This window comes from Podarcis vaucheri (assembly GCF_965113315.1).
Source record: "Podarcis vaucheri genome assembly, chromosome: W".
Taxonomy (NCBI): Eukaryota; Metazoa; Chordata; class Lepidosauria; order Squamata; family Lacertidae; genus Podarcis; species Podarcis vaucheri.
In genome coordinates, this window is record NC_138757.1 from 15,127,373 (window position 1) to 15,147,556 (window position 20,184).

The 20,184-nt window shown below is 50.1% G+C and overlaps 1 pseudogene across 1 annotated transcript in view; it reads left to right on the top strand.

Annotated features, from left to right (window-relative positions):
• LOC309523281 (cathepsin L2-like) overlaps positions 1 to 20,184 on the top strand; it is a 117,610-nt pseudogene that overhangs the window by 60,048 nt on the left and 37,378 nt on the right. The window contains exon 7 of the transcript in view: positions 4,767 to 4,879. The product of the transcript in view is annotated as a cathepsin L2-like (transcript). The remainder of the gene's footprint in view (positions 1 to 4,766; positions 4,880 to 20,184) is intronic.

Below are 20,184 nucleotides of genomic sequence, written 5' to 3' on the forward strand. Positions count from 1 at the left end.
CCAGTTGTTATTGTAGCAATATCAAACCTCCTCTAGGGGGACACAGTAACAGTCAAAACTTGCAACTTTAAGAAAAAATAGTCCTTATAAATCCCCCAATTCACAAGAAAACAACAGTTTCAATTGCACTTAATCAGTTACTTAAAACCAGGAGAAGTCCAGAAACACTGTATCTCTCTTGCAGAGTTAGCTGTCAAAAGTACTCTGTTTACCGATAGTGCTTTTCACAGAGCGGCATTCCTTGTCTCAAAGCAGTCCGATCCCAGGTTCTAAGCGGTGGATTTTAGCCTCCTTTCCCTCTTTTTTTTTTTTGCAGGTAAATACAGTTCAAACCTTTCCCCCCTCCTCTCCTGCAAACCGGAGGGGAGATCGCTTTTCTGATGTTAGGATTTATGTCCTTTTTCAAGCGTCTTTCAAAGTTTCCGCTTACAGTCTCTTTGCTTTGATCTGTTTACAAGAAACGGAAGGCGGACTTCCTGTTTATGCCTCCCCGCTTCGGTGCCGAATTAGTTATTTTTCTCCCTTTAAATCCAATTTTATCCTACTCACGGGTAGTTGCTTTTGAAGTCGAATTGTCCCAGGAAAAAGTCAGCGCTCTCCGATAACGGCTGTGCGGCTTCACTCCGCGGAAGAAGCAGTTGACTCTCAGCACCGCGCCGCTCACCCCGTTTCGCTCCGGAGCCCAAAAAAGGGTTCCTTCGCAGATTGGGGGGGCGCAAAAGGTGCCCGCCGAGTCCCACGTTCACAGGCTTCACCCGCCTGCGATTTTTGAGGGGTCCCCGCTTCGCCGCAGCGGTACAGACCCGATCCCGCGGAGCTGGTCCCTCGGAAAATCAGAGGGAATCCGCCATTACCGATGGCGCCAACCCGGAAGTCCCCTCACCTGAACCCTTCTTTCCCAGCTCATTTACTGAGATCACCTGCAGGAGCATTGTAGGGTCGTTCCCCAACTCAGGCTCACCTGACAGCAACAATAATCAAAACCCTATCCTGTGACCTTATCCTGTGGAACTCTCTGCCACTAGCAAGCCAGCAGGCACCACCTGTGCTGACTTCTAAACACCTGCTGAAAACTTTTCCACTCCAGGTCTAATGCATCTTCCCACAATAGTTAGCTGATTTCTGGATTCGGATGGTCTGCCCCCGCCACTTAATGGATCCAAATGGTTTCCAGAGAGTGGTAGGGGATGCTTTATCCCATGCTGATGGCCTTTCAGCTGATTCCCTGGTGGCCCGCTGGAATGTGGAGTTAACCAGGGCTATTGACTGTTTGGCTCCGAAGCGCCCTCTCCAATTGCATGGAGCCCGGACAGCCCCGTGGTTTTCCACGGATCTGAGGGCAATGAAACAATCGTTGAGACGGCTAGAGCGCCGGTAGCGGATAACTCATTCTGAAGCTGACCGGACACGTGTTAGAGCTCAATGTCGAGCCTACCAAGTGGCGGTAACGACAGCGAAGAAGACTTTCTTCACCGCCTCTATTGCATCTGCAGAAAACAGCAGCAGGAGACCTTTTCAGGTGGTTCACAATTTAGCGGAACCACCTGCGACATCTGGGCCCAGTACGGGCCACATGATGTCCTGCAATGATTTTGCAAAGTTTTTTGCAGATAAAGTCGCTCAGATTCGGGAAGAGGTAGACGCCACCATGGGAGCAGGGCCGGGGAGAATGCTAGAGTTCTGTCTAGTCAAGTTGTGTGGGATCAATTCCAATCTGTTACCTCCGAGGATGTGGACAGGCTGCTTGGACGAGTGAAACCAACCACCTGTCTCCTTGATCCTTGCCCATCCTGGCTTATAAAAGCTAGCCGGGAAGGGCTGTGCGATGGGCTTCGTGGGGTGGTGAATGCTTCCCTCCGTGAGGGAGCCTTCCCAGACCCGCTGAAAGAGGCGGTTATTAAACCGCTTCTTAAAAAACCATCTTTAGACGCGGCCACAATGGCCAACTATCGCCCAGTCTCAAATCTTCCATTCTTGGGCAAGGTGATTGAGCGAGTGGTTGCTGAACAGCTCCAGGCACGCCTGGAAGAAGTGGACCATTTGGATCCCTTCCAGTCGGGATTCAGGCCTCATCATGGGACTCAAACTGCCTTGGTCGCACTGGTTGATGATCTCCGGCAGGCTAGGGACAAAGGTGAGAGCTGTTTCCTAGTTCTGCTGGATCTCTCAGCGGCCTTTGATACCATCGACCATAACATCCTTCTGGACAGTCTAGAGGGGCTGGGAGCTGGGGGCACTGTTATACAGTGGTTCCGCTCCTTCCTCCTGGGCCGTGTTCAGAAAGTGGTGGTGGGGGATGAGTGTTCAGACCCCTGGGCTCTCACTTGTGGGGTGCCTCAGGGTTCTGTCCTCTCCCCCATGCTTTTCAACATCTACGTGCAGCCGCTGGGAGAGATCATCAGGGGGTTTGGGCTGGGTGTTCATCAGTATGCGGATGATACCCAGCTCTACCTCTCTTTCAAATCAGAACTAGTGAAGGCAGTGAAGGTCCTATGTGAGTGTCTGGAGGAGGTTCGAGGATGGATGGCAGCTAACAGATTGAGATTGAATCCTGACAAGACAGAAGTACTGTTTTTGGGGGACAGGAGGCGGGCAGCTGTGGAGGATTCCCTGGTCCTGATTGGGGTAACTGTGCCCCTGAAGGACCAGGTGCGCAGCCTGGGAGTCATTTTGGACTCACAGCTGTCCATGGAGGCACAAGTCAAATCCGTGTCCAGGGCAGCTGTTTACCAGCTCCATCTGGTACGCAGGCTAAGACCCTATCTGCCTGCGGACTGCCTCGCCAGAGTGGTGCATGCTCTGGCTATCTCCCGCTTGGACTACTGCAATGCGCTCTACGCATTGAAGGTGACCTGGAAACTACAACTAATCCAGAATGCGGCAGCCAGACTGGTGGTGCATGCTCTAGTTATCTCCCGCTTGGACTACTGCAATGCGCTCTATGTGGGGCTACCTTTGAAGGTGACTCGGTAACTACAGCTAATCCAGAATGCGGCAGCTAGACTGGTGACTGGGGGCGGCCGCCGAGACCACATAACACCGGTCTTGAAAGACCTACATTGACTCCCAGTACGTTTCCGAGCACAATTCAAAGTGTTGGTGCTGACCTTTAAAGCCCTAAACGGCCTCGGTCCAGTATATCTGAAGGAGCGTCTCCACCCCCATCGTTCTGCCCAGACACTGAGGTCCAGCACCTGTTTAGGGAAGCTTTTAGTGTTTGATGTATTGCAGTATTTTAATGTTTTTTTGAAAGCCGCCCAGAGTGGCTGGGGAGGCCCAGCCAGATGGGCGGGGTATATATTATTATTATTATTATTATTATTATTATTATTATTATTATTATTATTATAACTTTTTAATATGGTTTTGCACTATATGGTTTTATGTACTAGTACTGTAAAGCGCGCACACACGCACACACAAAATATTTTTATGTTGCACTGGATGTGCTTGGCTTAAAGGTGGGTTCTGTGCCTGAAAACGTTGGAATTCCGACCCTTCACATGCGAAAAACCAGGATCTTTATATCAAATCAGATGGTTGGGGAAGTTTGTACAATTATAGAGCTAGCCCATCTATGAGGCAGAGTGAGCGCAGGAGCAGAGGATGCTGCCGTTGCTCCATCTAGCTCAGTATTGTCTACACTGACTGGCAGCAGCTCTGCAGAGTTTCAGGCAGAGGGGTCTCTCTCTCCCAGCCCCACCTGGAGATGCCATCAGGGATTGAGCCGATGTGGTAAATGCTCTGCCACTGAGCTACACTCCTTACCTTGTTTATAAAGTAAGATTCTAGTCCTCATGGGCCTGATTTAAAGAGGAAGCTGTATTATAGGAAGTCAGGCCATTGGTCTATAACATGGGTAGGCAAACTAAGGCCCAGGGACCGGATCCAGCCCAATCGCCTTATCAATCCAGCCCATGGATGGTCTGGAAATCAGCATGTTTTTACATGAGTAGAATATGTCCTTTTATTGAAAAGGCATCTCTGGGTTATTTGTGGGGCCTGCCTGGTGTTTTTACATGAGTAGAATGTGTGCTTTTATTTAAAATGCATCTCTGGGTTATTTGTGGGGCATAGGAATTCATTCTTTTTTTTCCTCCCCCAAAATATAGTCCAGCCTACCACATCTTCTGAGGGACAGTGGACCAGCCCCCTGATGGAAAAGTTTGCTGACCCCTGGTCTGTAATATATACCTCATGATTGTCTACACAAAGGGCTCACCCACACTTCTACCTGTGTGCCACAGAAAGTGTGGTCCAAGTGCTCTCTCCCTTGCCCTGCTCCTTTCCGAGGTAAAACTGGCGCTTTTAGTGATCAATTGGAACAAATGGCAATCCAGGGAAAACCCAAATTGCCTATTGAGCGCTAAAGAGCAGTTTTCCTTGGGATGGCAGGACAAGCCCTGACTTTCTACAGCACTTCTCCATACCACTTCCCTCTTTGGAATTTATTTCCTTTTTTAAACCCAAAAAGCTTCCCATTGGAAAGTCATACTTGACACACAAAGTAGATAACTAGATTTCAGAGTGATGGTGGTGTTGGAGTGTTTGTGCAGCTGACTATGGTCTACTCTGAGTAGTCTCAGTTGATCATTTTTATTTTGTTTATTAAATTTGTATTTATGTTAAATATGTCACCTACATTCATATCGGAGGATCTACTGCAAGTAAGGCTCACATTGGATGAAGCCCCCTTGGGTGTGCCTTCCTTTCCGCTTTGCCCCTTTCTGATCCTGCCTCACTCCAGATCTCTTCTCCTGCCACAGGTATTTGACAGCTCCTTGTGTACCCAGCTGGTGAGCCACACCATGCTGGCGGTTGGTTATGGGATGCTCCAGGACGGTGGAAACAACATGGCTTATTGGATCCTAAAGAACAGGTGACCAAAGGGGTATTTGAGCCGGGGCCGGAATGGTCGGGAAAAGCACAGAGGAAGATCAGAGAAGCCCTTCTGCGAGGGCTGGCCCACCCATGAGGTGAGGTGAGGGAACTGCCTCAGACTGCAGGATCCACAGGGCAGCAGTTCCAGCCTCTATAGCGGCCCCTTGGCTATGGGAAGCTTGTCTCCTCCCACCCTTGGTGGTGGGACACCATTGAGTGGTTGCCTCAGGTGCCCAAATGTCTTGGGCCATCTAGGTCATTGCACCATCTAGTCCAGCCTCCTGTTCTCACAGTGGCCAACCAGATGCCCCCAAGCCTGGGAGCAGGATTTGGGCACAAGAGCAGCCCTCTTCTCCCCTCATGGTCGCCAGCAAGTGATTGTTATGAGAATTATAAGGTCTAAGATATAAAACAAATGTTCATAAATGTACCAGGCAAGCACATACATAAATCTATAACCCACATGTCTGAAACAGTACAGGAAAATAGTCCTGAATCCATTTTGACTCTCCCAAATTGACCTCAAATATTTCTCTGCAGTGAGGAAGGAAATGAGAAAGCCTCCCCACTGTCTCTTTGCTCACAAATCCTGTCTTAAGGGCATATTTGTGCATGAATAGGGTGAGCCTGTGACCATTACAAAAGAATGGCCAGGCTGCCCAGGCAATGCAATCAATGACCATTAACAGGTATCCTGACAGACAGGATGTCTGCTGTAGACACCTCCTTCCGTGATGTATGTATGATGTTTTGGGGGGTGGTCTTGAGCTACAGGGTGGGCAATTTCAAAAGTCTACATAAGGGCTTGCACACCATTGTTCTGGGTTCCTCCACCCTCCTGCATGTGGGGAATGGGGGCCCTGTTGCAGCAGTTTAATACAGTAGTATCTCAGGTTACAGACACTTCAGGTTATGCAATTTCAGGTTGCACACCACGCCGAACCCAGAAGTACCAGAATGGGTTACTTCTGGGTTTCGGCGCTCGTGCATACATGCATAATAATAATAATAATAATAATAATAATAATAATAATAATAATTTTTATTTATACCTTGCCCTCCCCAGCCAAGACCGGGCTCAGGGCGGCTAACAACCAATAATAAAAACAAGTTGATTAAAATACAATTTAAAAAGCAAGATTAAAATACAACATTAAAACATTAAGATGCAGCATCTTCACAGGAGGAGAAAGGAAAAAGAAAGAGGGGGAGGGAATCAAACTGATTCTAAGCCAAATGCCAGGTGGAACAACTCTGTCTTACAGGCCCTGCGGAAAGAAATCAGATCCCGCAGGGCCCTGGTCTCATGAGACAAAGTGTTCCACCAAGCCGGAGCCAGTGTTGAAAAGGCCCTGGCTCTGGTTGAGGCTAATCTAACTTCCTTAGGGCCCGGGACCTCTAGGGTGTTGCTATTTATGGACCTTAAGGTCCTCCTTGGGGCATACCAGGAGAGGTGGTCCCGTAGGTACGAGGGTCCTAGGCCGTGAAGGGCTTTAAAGGTCAAAACCAGCACCTTAAATCTGACCCTGTCCTCCACCGGGAGCCAGTGCAGCTGGAAAAGCACTGGGTGAATATGCTCCCATGGCAGGGACCCCGTGAGGAGCCTCGCTGCAGCATTCTGCACTCGCTGGAGTTTCTGGGACAGCTTCAAGGGCAGCCCTGCGTAGAGTGAATTACAGTAGTCAAGCCTGGAGGTGACCGTCGCATGGATCACTGTGGCCAGATTGGGGCAGGAAAGGTAAGGGACCAACTGCTTAATGCGGCAAAGGTGGAAAAATGTTGCCTTGGCTGTTGCTGTAACCTGCATCTTCATGGAAAGGGAGGCATCAAGGATTACACCCAAACTCTTAACGGAAGGCAATGGCACTAATTGGGCCCCCACAAGAGAAGGGAGTTGGTCCCTCATCCCCATACCATCCCGACCCAGCCAGAGGACCTCTGTCATCGAAGGATTTAATTTCAATCGGCTCCCACGAAACCATCCAGCCACAGCTTCCAAGCAGCTGCCCAGGAGGACTCCCTGAGTGAGTGCTTGAGGGCCCTGCTCCTTCCTGCCACTTACCATCTGGCCTGGGGCGGGGCCTGGGGCCTCATAAGGACTGCGTGCTGCTTGCGGCCTGCTGCCCAGGAAGACTCCCTGAGTGAGTGCTTGAGGGCCCTGCTCTTGCCACTTACCATCTGGCCTGGGGCGGGGCCTGAAGCCTCATAAGGACTGCGTGCTGCTTGCGGCCTGCTGCCCAGGAGGACTCCCTGAGTGAGTGCTTGAGGGCCCTGCTCCTTCCTGCCACTTACCATCTGGCCTGGGGCGGGGCCTGGGGCCTCATAAGGACTGTGTGCGGCTTGTGGCCTGCTGCCCAGGAAGACTCCCTGAGTGAGTGCTTGAGGGCCCTGCTCCTTCCTGCCACTTACCATCTGGCCTGGGGCGGGGCCTGGGGCCTCATAAGGACTGCGTGCTGCTTGCGGCCTGCTGCCCAGGAAGACTCCCTGAGTGAGTGCCTGAGGGCCCTGCTCCTTCCTGCCACTTACCATCTGGCCCAGGGCGGGGCCTGACAGGCCTCACTAGGACAGTTGTTATTGCCGGAGAGGCACAGAGTGTTTTTAAAATGTTTTTAAAAATTTTCTTTGGATTTTTTGTATGTGGGGGGTGGGGGTGGGATGGATGTTTGGTTGGGCTTGGGGAATTATTATTTTTAATTTGATGTTTTTGTAATTTTTACATATTTTTTGTTTGTATTGTTTTATTGGTTTTGCTTGTTTGTTTAAGGTGTTATTTTGTTCTTAGGGGGAGGGGTCAGGGCTGCCAGGGAGTGGGCCCCAGCCCACAAAATGGCTGGGGCATGTTCCACAGGGGGGGATGCACTGGGACAACGGATCTCAGTGATCACGGGTAGGAGGAGGAGTTACGCTAAGACTAGACCATGTCATTACAGAGGGGGCAGGTTTAGTCGTTGTCTGAGGACTATTCCTGCCTCCGGGTCTGGTCCTGACCGGATGGATACTAGAATCAGCAAGGGATACCCACATGACCTGAAGGTGCTGCTGTGCAATGCCAGGTCAATGATTCATAAGACCACTGCCATCCATGACGTGATCATGGATGGAGGACTTGACTTGGCATGTGTGACAGAGACTTGGTTGGATGAAGCAGATGGGCCTGTCCTTGCCGCTGCTTGTCCACCAGGTTTCTCTTACGCACAGCAACCCAGGTCATGTGGGCGGGGAGGGGGGGTTGCAGTGATTTTTAGGAAGTCATTAGTTTGCACCAGGCGTCCTATTGGGAAGACCCAGTTTTCTGAGTGCATGTTCTGGAAGTTGGGCAATAGGGGCAGTACAGGATTCCTTTTGGTGTACCGACCTCCCCGCTGCACCAAGGATTCCCTGCCCGAGCTGCTTCAGGTCGTGGCGGATGTTCTCCTGGAGACACCTAGTTTGGTCGTCCTAGGGGATTTTAACATCCATGCCGACACGACCTTACAAGGGGCCGCTCGGGACTTCGTGGAAAGCATGGCCTCCATGGGGCTGTCCCTGAATAAGTTTGGCCCAACCCATAGCCGCGGACATGCCTTGGACCTGGTGTTTACCTCTATGGATGTTGGTGATCTGACACTAAGTAAAAGCGAAACGAAAGAAGTGCCATGGTCAGATCACTTCCTGGTGCAACTGGACTTCTCTGCAACCCATCCCCTCTGCAGGGAGGTGGGACCAATTCGGATGGTCCGCCCCCGCCACTTAATGGATCCAAATGGTTTCCAGAGAGTGGTAGGGGATGCTTTATCCCATGTTGATGGCCTTTCAGCTGATTCCCTGGTGGCCCGTTGGAATGTGGAGTTAACCAGGGCTATTGACTGTTTGGCTCCGAAGCGCCCTCTCCGATTGCATGGAGCCCAGACAGCCCCGTGTCCAGGGCCGAGTCGGTATGGCCATCCATCATCAGAAGAAGAGACTTAGTCTCTTAGAAGAGACTTAGCAATCAGCCAGTCATCCTTGGTAAATTGAGAGAAGATAATTTCCCAACATCTCAGAATAATTAAAAAGGTAAGGTTTCAATTTTATATTACTATAGCTGATGAGTGTCATCAGCATATTGGTGCCAACCCAGCCCAAAGCTCCGGACAATCTGGGCAAGGGGGCGCATAAAGCTGTTAAAAAGCATCAGGGAGAGGATTGCGCCCTGCGGCACTCCACACACCAAGGAGTGGCGTAAAGACATCTCCCTCCCTAGTGCCACCCTCTGTCCCCGACCAGAGATAAAAGAGCACAGCCATTTACGGGCTATGCCCTGTATCCCCACGTCGGCGAGTGAATGGGATATGAAAGACGAAATGGTTAAATCAAGAATATACACTGGGCTAAAGATCTGGGACATAATATGGAAATAAGTGCATGAGAAAAGCTGTGGAAGGTAGATATAAAATATACTGCTTGGTATGCTTTAAAAGTAAATTACATGAAAATTACATGTTGTCAGGGGTTCAGGAGCAGAGGCGAGGGCAAGGGAGGAAACAGAGAGTGAAGGGGAGGAGTCCGAAGGAAAGATGAGCGATGACGACGACCTGAGATCTCTGAGTCTTTCCAGTGAATCGGAAGATTCACAGAAAGGAGCGCCAGTGACCAGAGCAAGGGGGGAGCTTAGGGGGACACCCCAGGAAGAAGGGACAAAAGGGGGTTCAGAGAGCAGCAGTTGGAAATCGGGGCCAACATCCCCAACAGAGCGCAGTGGGGAAGAAGGGCGCCAGGCATCGGGATCAGGCGGCTCGCCGCAGGGGGGAGGACATGAGTCAGGAGTGGCCACACCTCCATCGGAGAGAGAAGAAACGGTCAAACGGAAAGTGGGAGGTTGGGCGCGCGCGCCAAGTTCAAATGCACAGGAAGGCGGCACAGTAAGCAGCCCGGAAAGGGAGCCAGGTCCTAAAGCCCGCTGCAAGGAGACAGAAGGGTCCGGGGGGTCAGCGTCAGAAGAGTCCCGGAAGGAAGAGACCACGGGGGGCAGAGGGACCCAGAGAAGAACGGTCAGGAGGAAAAGGTGGAGTAAGGCTAGGGTATTAAGTTGGTGTACAGGAGGCGGAGACTCAGACGGAGCTTCGCCGGTCTAGCTTATAAGACGTAGAGTTGCGCGCTACAGCTTGAAAATGGAAACTGTAAATCAATAAAGACTTTTATACAGTGAATGCTGGCTAGCGTGATCCTCTGTGAGCTCGGATCTGGAAGCAGCTCTGACAGTAAGCTCCGTCTCCTAGAATCTTGGCACCTAAAACCTAGTAGAAAGGGGTGAAGACTGGTGCCTACTCACGAGCTCACGAACGGCAGACAAGATGACTGCCGAACAGCAGATAGCGGATCTGCAAGAAGCAGTGAGGCAACTGAATGCCGAGGTACTCGCATCCAGGAAGAGAGAGGGGGAAGCAGCCGCCGCCTACAAGGATCTCCAGGTCAGGTTGGAAATGCTTACGAAGCAAGGGCAACTGACACCCAAACCAGAGGGAATTGGGTTGGGGAGAAGAGCAGGCGGTCTAGTATCTCACTTCGATGGGAATTTACAACAGTACCCCAACTTCCGAGCAGATGTACAGTGTGCGCTGCAACTGCTGGACAAGGACTTTAGAGATGAGCAAGAGAAGGTGGGGTTTATCATGTCCCATTTGCATGGAGATGCTAAAGCATGGCTGCGCAATTTGTGGAGAGATAAGGATCCGGCGCTCCAAAGTGCGGATGCCTTCCTTAAAGCGATGGATGCGTGCTTTTTATCAAGCATAGACGTGGATCTTGCCCGGAAAGAGGTGCACGGACTGAAGCAGGGGAGGGCCAGTGTAAGGCAGTATCATGCCCGCTTTTTTGCACTGGTCAGTGCCCTGGAATGGGACAGAGATTCGGCTCCAGTCAGAGACCTGTTTTGGGAAGGCTTGAGCGGAGCGGTTAAAGACGAAATTGCGAGGGGGGAGAGACCCCGGACCACGCAGGAGGTCGTTCAGAGGGCGCTGACGGTTGGGGTGCGGCTGGAGGAACGTCCATGGAGCAGGGACGAAGGGCGTGGAGGGCGCGAACCAGCGAGAGGGTTCTCCTTCGTTCCCAGAGAAACAGCACGTGCGCAATCCACGCCTCCGCCAGGAGGGGGAGCGGAACCTATGGAGGTTGGCGGTGCTAGGGCTCAGTCAGCAACCAGAGCCCTAGCGCCGGGAGCAGTCAAAGCGAAGCCTCCTAGAGGGAACCGGAAATGTTACATCTGCGAAAGTCCTCAACACATGGCGAAAGAGTGTCCCCAGAGGATCCACAAGCTCAATGCAGCCTCTGCAACGGTGACTGCAGCTACTCAGCACGGAGACTCACAGCAGGGAAACGACGGAGTCTGGCTGGAGACAGAGGCACTGGGGCCCAGCCAGACGAGTCAGTGAAGCAGTCCCCAGAGATTTTGCAGCCCACAGACCATATGACTGCAAAATTGACCTACTGCCAGGGGTGGCGCTACCAAAAGGGAAGCTGTCTTCCATGTCTGAGGACGAACTACAGGAACTCAAAGAATTCATAGATCATAATTTGGAGCGCGGTTTCATCCGAGAGTCCAAGGCAGTGGGGGGCAGTCCTGTATTTTTTGTTAAGAAGAAGGACACGCCCCAAAAAAGGCTCGTAGTGGACTATCGGACCTTGAACAGCATGACCAAGCCATCGGACTTCCCCATGCCCAGGATCGACGACCTCCTCGCGACGGTGCGCAAGGGCCGCGTGTTCACCAAGTTGGACCTGCGAGGGGCGTACAACCTCATTCGCATGCAGGAAGGAGATGAGTGGAAGACAGCCATGTTCACACCCCTAGGCACCTACGAATACAGAGTTATGCCTTTTGGACTACAAAATGGCTCCCACTGTTTTCAAGCTTTCATGCATCACGTGTTAGCGGGGCTCCTCTACAAGACGTGTGTCTGCTTCTTGGATGACATCCTGATATTTTCTGAATCGCAACAGGATCACGACAGAGACGTCAAGGAAGTGCTGAGCAGACTACAGCAGCATAGGCTGTACGCCAAGCTGGAAAAGTGCCAGTTCGACGTGACGGAGGTGGATTTCCTGGGCTACAAGTTGTCAGACAAGGGGCTCGCCATGGACAGCGCCAAGGTTCGCGCGGAAGGAGGTCCAGCGGTTTGTCGGCTTTGCGAACTTCTATCGCAAGTTTATCAGGGGGTTTGCGATGCAAACGGCGGCCATCACAGACACGCTCAGCTCCAAGAAGAAGAAGTTCATCTGGACGGAACAGGCGGAGCAGTCCTTTCAGGCACTCAAGCGTCTCTTCGCGTCGGAAGAGCAGCTGCTGCATGTCAACCCCAGCAGGCCGATGAGGGTGGAGACGGACGCTTCAGACAGAGCCGTGGGAGCAGTCCTGTTGCAGCGAGACCCGCAGGGGGCTTGGAGGCCGGGAGCGTTTTACTCCAGGAAGCTCAGCAAATCTGAACAGAACTACACCATCTGGGACAGGGAGTTGCTTGCCATTCATGCAGCATTCAAGGCATGGAGGCACTTCCTGATCGGCGCCAAGCACACGGTGCAGGTCTGCACGGACCACAAGAATCTGGAGCACTGGCGCACGGCGCAGTTCCTGAACCAGAGGCAGATACGTTGGGCTGAGTTCTTTGCGAACTTCGACTTCCGCATAGAGTATGTCCCGGGAGACACCAACATCATGGCGGATGCCCTATCCCGTAAACCGCAGTATCTGGAGGAGGCGACGCCAGCGGCGGCCATGCACATCTTCGCACCGACAGTGTGGGCGTGCGCTTCGGCAACAGTTGACCTGGATGCGGTAAGGCGAGCGTTGCAGGATGACTCCTTTGCGCAAGCAAAGATGGCAGAGGTGCACAGGGGCACGGCGGCGACCGACGAGTTCCAGGTGCGCGATGGATTGCTCATCCGTAAAGGGGCCATCTACGTACCGGGAGACGAACTTCGCGCCAAGGTACTGCAGCAGCTGCACGACGCGCCCACTGCCGGGCACTTTGGCAAGGAGAAGACGATGGAATTAGTCGCTAGAGACTTCTGGTGGCCCAGAATGCGAGGGGAAGTCGCGGACTACGTGGCGAGGTGCGACACCTGCCAGAGGGCCAAACCAGTGCACAGACCGCCGGCGGGACTGCTGGAACCGCTGCAAACCCCATTCGAACCATGGGAGAGAGTGGCCCTGGACTTTGTCACGGATCTACCCAGCTCGAGGGGCAAGACAGCAGTGCTAGTGGTGGTGGACTTGTTCACCAAGATGGCGCACTTCATTCCGTGTGCGAAGGTGGCCACGGCGGAACAAACCGCTAAACTGTTCATAGATCACGTGTTCAAGGTTCACGGTCTGCCGCGGTCTATACTGTCCGACCGGGGGCGACAGTTCATCTCGAACTTCTGGCAGAAGCTGATGGGCTTCCTGAACGTCAAGATCAACCTGGCGTCGGCGAGACACCCGCAGACCAACGGCCAAGCGGAGCGAGTCAATGCCATCATGCAGCAGTACCTGAGATGTTATGCAAACCAACAACCTGCAACGTGGGTGGATTACCTGCCACTCGCCGAGTTCGCCTACAACAACACGAAGCACGTGTCCACAGGGGTGACGCCGTTCTTTGCCAACAATGGAAGGCACCCCAGAACCTTCCCGGGACTGGAAAGAATGGGGGAGGGGGAGCCACAGGCAGCAGACGCGTTCGCGTCGGAGTTGCAGGAGGTCCACGATCAGCTCAGGCGGCAGCTGGAGCTAGCTAAGCATGCATACAAGGTGCAAGCGGACAAACACAGGCGGGTCGGCGAAGAGATCCAAGTGGGAGACTGGGTCTGGTTGGCAGCCCACGCAGTGCCGGCCAGATCGTTGGCAAAGAAGAAGCTTGGGCATAAGCAACTGGGGCCCTACCAAGTCGAGGCACAGGTCAACCCGGTGGTCTTCCGGCTGACACTTCCGGAGGGATCCAGGATGCATCCGGTGTTTCACAGATCGGTGCTCACTCCCTACAAGGCTCCTCACAGATTTCAGGAACCGGGAACGGCACCGAGTCCGCTCCAGAGGGGGACCGAGCAGGGGGGAGTACCGCAGGAAGAGCCCCTCAACGAGGTCACAGAGATTTTGGACTCTAGATGGGGGGAAGAGGGGGGTAGAATACCTTCTCGCCAGAGAGGGCACCCCAGCCAGTGCCAACAGCTGGGTGCCAGGCTACGCTTTGGAGGAACCTCTGCTCAAAGAAGAGTTTCATGCCCTCTTCCCGCACAGGCCCATGCCAGCCGAGTTTTTCGACGACTGGCTTTTCACACCCACGCTTTCCGCCAGCACGTTCATGGGGTTCGACTCGGACGAGGAACCGACACTGGAAACGCGTTCCCCGGAGGGGTCACCCTCGGGATCTGCCTCAGAACCCTCGTATTGGTGGGATGATCGACCAGAGGAGCAGTGGCGCAGGAAGTGGCTGGAGGGTCCAGCTCGAGCGACGGACCCGGGAGCGACCGACGCAGAGACTGACGTGGACGTGTTTGGGGAGGATCTTGGGTTCGAGCACGGCGGCACAGAGATGGAAGAGGAGGTGACCGTCGTCGACGAACGCAGGGAGGAAGAACCGGAAGTCTTCAGCTGGATGCCCGCCACAGGAAGCGAACTGTATCCGGCATTCGTCCCCATGACGATGGAGCACCCAGCACCCACACCTGAAGGAGGGGAGGGGGAAAGGGGGGGCTTCGAGGGGGGATGGATGTCAGGGGTTCAGGAGCAGAGGCGAGGGCAAGGGAGGAAACAGAGAGTGAAGGGGAGGAGTCCGAAGGAAAGATGAGCGATGACGACGACCCGAGATCTCCGAGTCTTTCCAGTGAATCGGAAGATTCACAGAAAGGAGCGCCAGTGACCAGAGCAAGGGGGGAGCTTAGGGGGACACCCCAGGAAGAAGGGACAAAAGGGGATTCAGAGAGCAGCAGTTGGAAATCGGGGCCAACATCCCCAACAGAGCGCAGTGGGGAAGAAGGGCGCCAGGCATCGGGATCAGGCGGCTCGCCGCAGGGGGGAGGACATGAGTCAGGAGTGGCCACACCTCCATCGGAGAGAGAAGAAACGGTCAAACGGAAAGTGGGAGGTTGGGCGCGTGCGCCAAGTTCAAATGCACAGGAAGGCGGCACAGTAAGCAGCCCGGAAAGGGAGCCAGGTCCTAAAGCCCGCCGCAAGGAGACAGAAGGGTCCGGGGGGTCAGCATCAGAAGAGTCCCGGAAGGAAGAGACCATGGGGGGCAGAGGGACCCAGAGAAGAACGGTCAGGAGGAAAAGGTGGAGTAAGGCTAGGGTATTAAGTTGGTGTACAGGAGGCGGAGACTCAGACGGAGCTTCGCCGGTCTAGCTTATAAGACGTAGAGTTGCGCGCTACAGCTTGAAAATGGAAACTGTAAATCAATAAAGACTTTTATACAGTGAATGCTGGCTAGCGTGATCCTCTGTGAGCTCGGATCTGGAAGCAGCTCTGACACATGTATTGCGGACTTCCAGAGCAGCGCGCCAGAGAGACGGGTGGAGATCCACGCTCCTGCAATCTCGAGGCGGACCTGGTGCCAGAGAGGGAGAAACGAGGGACTAGGCGTAAGTTACCTCAACCTCGGGGGGGGGGGACCTGAAGTCAGAAGCCTTAGGCAGCGCAAAAGAAGAGGTTTCCCAATATTATAGAACAAAGAAGCTGAAATAGAAAGACGAGGCGAAGACCTTTGCGCAAAGAGGCAAAACCACTCTTTGGTACAAACGCTCCAATTCCCCGGCACGGCAGCACTGAACTCTCCTATAAAATAGAGGCTGTGAAAAGCAAATGCCTCCCCCGTAAATAACTGAAAGAGAAGATAATAATTGGAAAACCTCTGCCTGTTTAGTGGAGGGAGGGGGAGGCAGGAAGAAACAGTTTGTAAAGAGAACTACAGAACTGAACAGATAACAGAGAAGGGGGTCGTGCGCCTCATGCAAAAACCCTCTGTTAATAACTGCACAAGGTGTTTTAAGAAAAGCGTGTCTAGATACACCAGATTGTGCAAAAATAACGAACTGAAACTAGAAATTAGAAAAATTAGGAAAAACTAGAAGAGGGAACTACTGGAAGACTTTATAATGGACTAAAAACTGTAGTGGAAATAAACGACTAAAAAACAGACCCGCTGAGGAAAAATAACCTGAGAAATCTGACATACCTGAAAGAGGGGAGAGAGAGGTGTGGGCTGCTGAGTCACGGGAGCCCTCCGCCATTCACAGAGACTGCTAGAGGCAAGGACAGGAAGAGAAGACAAGGAGGAGTCTCTAATGATCCCAGAAAGAGTTTCTAAAGGTTCCAGAAAGAGAAACTCAGGGGAGGAAAGAAGATATAGTGACGCGTGTGGCTGGTAAGGGCAATTACAACCAGAAAAACACACTAATAGAGAATAAAGCACCACCTATTGGATATAATAGAGACTACAGCACCACCTATTGGATATAAATAGAAAGACAATAACAATTTTAATCCTGAGGAAACTAGCAATTCATCCAAAGGGACATAAAACGAAATGGACACATAAATAAAAAATTAAGGGAATTCCCAGGAAAGAAAACGCTGAAACAAGGAAACTATAAAGAAAGGAAGAACAAAATAATAATAATAACACAACAGCCTGATGGGATCAAAGAAAATATCAAATTTGAGTGGTGCCAGCACATCGCAAAGTTACCAAAGAAGAATATCACTAGTAGAAAGTGAAAGTCACATGGACATGAAAGAAATATTAGCAGCAATGGAAAGAATGGAGAAAAATCTAGGAGAAAAAATAACAGCTTTGGACGGAAATATAAGAATGCTTGATGGGAAGATGGAAAGTATGGGGGCGAAAATAGAAGAGAATTCTAAAGTGATAATGGACCTCTCAACCCAAGTGAACCAACTGACAGTGAAACACCAAAATCTAGATTTAACAGTCCAGGAGACCAAAATAAAAGTACAGAAACAGGATGAAAGTATGAAAAAGAGCTTGCAAGAACAAAGAGAAATGAAAAGACACCAAGAAAAAAATAAAGAAGAAATAGATGAACTGAGGAAGATTCAGGAAGACACTTGGGATTCCTTGGCCATCTTACAGATGAAACAAAAATAAATGATTCTTTGAGTGCGCGGTGTCAAAGAAAACCAAGATGAAGACATATTTACAAAATTGACAAAGACAATAGCAGAATGGCTGGGGGTCCAAGAACAAGAGATGATATTGGACATTGAAAAAATATTTAGAATAAAGGTGGACAAGACCAAAACAAGGAAAGGACCTGGAGACTGCTTGATGTTTTTAAATTCAAGACTGCTTAGAGACAAACTACTATTGAAAGGTAGGACAGATCCACTCTGTATAGAAGGGAGGCAGGTAGAATTTATGAGAGAAATTCCAGCACGCCTGTTGAGGCAAAGAGACAATTATAGATTTATGACATCAGCGCTAAAGAAAAACAAAATAAGGTTCAAATGGGAATTCCCAGAGGGACTGTCATTTACATATAAAGACAGGAGGAGATCCTTCAGATCAGTAGAAGATACAAAAATCTTCTGGAGGAAGTACTGGGAGGAATTGGGAGGAGAAAAACTGGTAGAGTGAAGCAAGAAGGACAAGACCGAAACTTTCATTTCCTTCTCAACGTGACCTTAGGACAATAGCATATTCTGGACTATAACTACATAATAACAGTAAAGTTGTGAGTATTTTAAACAAATAAAGGATTATGAGACTGAAATGTATTTCATGGAATATTAATGGATTAAGCAGTAAATTTCGGAGAAATCAATTAGAATGTATATTAAAGAAGAAAAAATGGGATGTCATATTGTCAGAGCTGCTTCCAGATCCTAGCTCACAGAGGATCACGCTAGCCAGCAATCACTTTGTAAAAGTCTTTATTGAGTTACAGTTTCCATTCTCCAGCTGCTGCGTGCAGCTCTACGTCTTATGGGTTAGACCGGCGAAGCTCTGTCTGGGTCCCCGCCTCCTGTACACCAACTTAATATCCTAGCCTTACTCCACCTTTTCCGCCTGACCGTTCTTCTCTGGGTCCCTCTGCCCCCCGTGGTCTCTTCCTTCCGGGACTCTTCTGACGCTGACCCCCCGGACCCTTCTGTCTCCTTGCGCCGGGCTTTAGGACCTGGCTCCCTTTCCGGGCTGCTTACTGCGCCACCTTCCTGTGTATTTGAACTTGGCGCGCGCGCCCAACCTTCCACTTTTCGTCTGACCGTTTCTTCGCTCCCCGATGGAGGTGTGGCCACTCCTGACTCGTGCCCTCCCTCCTGTTGTGAGCTGCCAGCGGTTGATACCTGACTCCCTTCCTCTCCCCTGCTCTCTGTTGGTGACGCTGGTCCCGATTTCCAACTGCTCCCCTCTGAGCCCCCTCTGGCCCTTTCCTCCTGGGGTGTCCCCCTAGGCTCCCCCCTTGCCCTGGCCACTGGTGCTCCTTTCTGTGAATCTTCTGATTCACTGGAAAGACTCGGAGATCTCGGGTCGTCGTCATCACTCATCCTTTCTTCTGCCTCCTCCCCCTCGCTCTCTGTTTCCTCCCTTGCCCTTGCCTCTGCTCCTGAACCCCTGACACATATGCATACAAGAAACACATATATCCAAAACTCATTTAAGGGTGTTAAAAAATACGAGGCTAGGGCAGGAATATATAGCATCTGCAACGGAAAGAAAGAGGGGAGTGGTCATCTATGTAAATACAATGTTGAAATCCCAAATGTTATTCCAAGATGATGAAGGTAGAGTACTTGGGGTAGAAATACAAACAAAAGAAGGAAAAATCATAGTGGTAGGAATATATGCTCCGAATAGCAAAAAGGATGAATTTTTTTAGAAAGTTGGAAGACAGATTATGGGATTATGTGGATGAAAATATAGTAATTATGGGAGATTTTAATGGAGTAACATCGATAGAAATGGACAGAACGCAAAGAGAGAAAACATCAAGTTCAGGTAGATTACCACTCTCCTTTTTCCACTTAATTGAGAATTTTAATTTATATGATGCCTGGAGAACAAAAAACCCAAGTGTTAAAGATATAACCCATTACTCGGAGGCAAAAAAATCTGGGGGACGAATCGATGCAATATGGCTAACAAAAAAAGCTGGTGTTAAGTTCAGAAAAAGCAGAAATACTAAACAGATCGATATCAGATCATAACCCGGTATCGGTAATAATGAAATTTCAAAAACATACTAAGGGAAGGTGGAGAATGAACGAGGAGGTATGGAGAGACGATCAAAGGGTTAAAAGGGCAAAGGAAATATTGAAAGAATTTTATGAAATAAATGAAAATCAGGATATGGATAAAAAAATGATTTGGGAAACGAGCAAAGCCTATATGAGAGGGTTTGTAATACAACAAATGGGAAAGATAAGGAGAAATAAAGATAATATTATTGTGGAAATAAATAAACAAGTATGAGAGAAAGAAAAAGACCTAGTGAAAAACCCAAAGAATGAAAATATCCTCCAACAAATAAAGAATTTACAAGCCCACCTATCAAATTTAATAAATAGGGAAGTAGAGAAAAAAATTATATGGACGAAACAAAGATATTTTGAACAGGCAAATAAACTGGGTAGGATGCTGGCATGGTTTATCAAAGAAAGACGGGTAGAAAGAGTAATAAATAGAATTATTGACGAAGAAAAGGAAATGATTGACCCAAAACAAATTAAAGAAAGTTTTATAAAACATTACAAAAATTTATATAAAGTAGAATTAAAAGAGGAAAAGAAAATTCAAAAATACCTATCAGAAAATAGACTACCAGATATAGAAGAAGAAGAATATGCAATATTAAATTCAAATATTGAACTTGAAGAGATTGAAAAAGTGATTAAAAATATGAAGGAGGGGTAATCGCCTGGACCAGACAGAATCGCAGTAACATATTATAAAAAATTAGAGGAAATAATGACACCCAAATTGCAAATAATTATGAATGAAATTTTAGATAAAGGAGAAATACCTAACTCGTGGCAAGAAGCATTAATAACCCTTATCCCAAAGCAAGGTACAGATTTGAGACTTATAAAAAACTACAGGCCAATATCTTTATTAAATATAGACTACAAAATATTTACTGGAGTCCTTGCAAATAGAATGAAAACTCTCCTAAAAAGGATAATTAAAAAAGATCAGTGTCAGGGAACTGCCATCAGAGGGACGAGAGAAGGAGAGGGTCTCTGATTCTGCAGGGGAAGGTCCAAGCGCTAGAGGGAGACTCAGCCGGGAGGAAGGGGAAGAGAATGAGTGTAACACCAGGGATCCAGGAGAGCAACGGGACAGGGAGGTGCAG